This window comes from Hylobates moloch, unplaced genomic scaffold, assembly GCF_009828535.3.
Source record: "Hylobates moloch isolate HMO894 unplaced genomic scaffold, HMol_V3 SCAFFOLD_2, whole genome shotgun sequence".
In the NCBI taxonomy this organism is placed as follows: domain Eukaryota; kingdom Metazoa; phylum Chordata; class Mammalia; order Primates; family Hylobatidae; genus Hylobates; species Hylobates moloch.
The window spans coordinates 139,116,382-139,117,340 of NW_026652277.1; the positions used below are offsets into that span (position 1 = coordinate 139,116,382).

General features: G+C 37.5%; 1 non-coding gene across 1 annotated transcript; it reads left to right on the top strand.

The window, feature by feature from the left end:
* The first annotated feature begins 517 nt into the window (after nucleotides 1-517).
* LOC116477302 (U6 spliceosomal RNA) lies at nucleotides 518-624 on the top strand. Its single transcript, XR_004250429.1, has one exon. It is a non-coding gene; the product is annotated as a U6 spliceosomal RNA (small nuclear RNA).
* The last annotated feature ends 335 nt before the right edge of the window (nucleotides 625-959 follow it).

Sequence of the window (959 nt, forward strand, 5' to 3'; positions counted from 1 at the left end):
TTGACATGTGAGGATTACGAGGATTACAATTCAAGATGACATTTGAGTGGAGACACAGTCAAACCATATCAGATACGAAATAGAATTCTTCATTTGTATCATGAAGGGAATTACAGAGAGAAGAGAAGCTTTGGGGTCCCACATATCTGGGGTTGCATTTCAGCAATATTGCTTATTAACTCCTTGGCACTAACAAGTGAGCATCAGATTCCTAATCTGCAAAAGGAGTCAAATGCCTAACTCACAGGGTTGTTGTGGGTATTAAATGAGATGGCACATAAGTAGTTAGCATAGTGTCTGGCAAAGAATGGTTATTCAGTAACAGTTATTTTGCTCCACTCCCCACCCACTTTTTCAAACATGATTTTAAAATTACCTCTTTTACTACTGGCATTGAATATGTTGCCTATATCTGATTTCCATTATGGTGTCTTTTCTTCTTTATGACAGCACTTCTTTCATAGTCCATCGAAACTTCTTTAGTTTCTAGCCAAGTGGTAAAATATTTTTATTAAAAGTGCTCACTTCAGCAGCATATATACTAAAACTGGAATGATATGGAGAAGAGTAGCATGGCTCTTGCACAAGGAAGTCATACAAGTTTGTGAAGTATTCCATTTTAAATAAATAAAAAAGTAGTAAAAATAAATAACAAGAAGGAGAAAGGTGTACAGGACTCCCCATTTTATTCACTAATTTCGTGACTGATCATGGCATCTTCAGAGAACATGCATTTGAACATAAATGGAATTCATACTGATCCTGGTCATAATTACATTCTTTATCACCTTAATGGTCATTGGTAATGATAGTATTGGGGTGTGGGGCTTTTTTTTTGAGAAAGTGTCTCACTCTGTTGCCCAGGCTACAGTGCAATGGTATGATTACAGCTCCCTACAGCCTTGACTCCTAGGCTTAAGCGATCCTGCCACCTTAGTCTCCCAAATAGCTAGGACCAC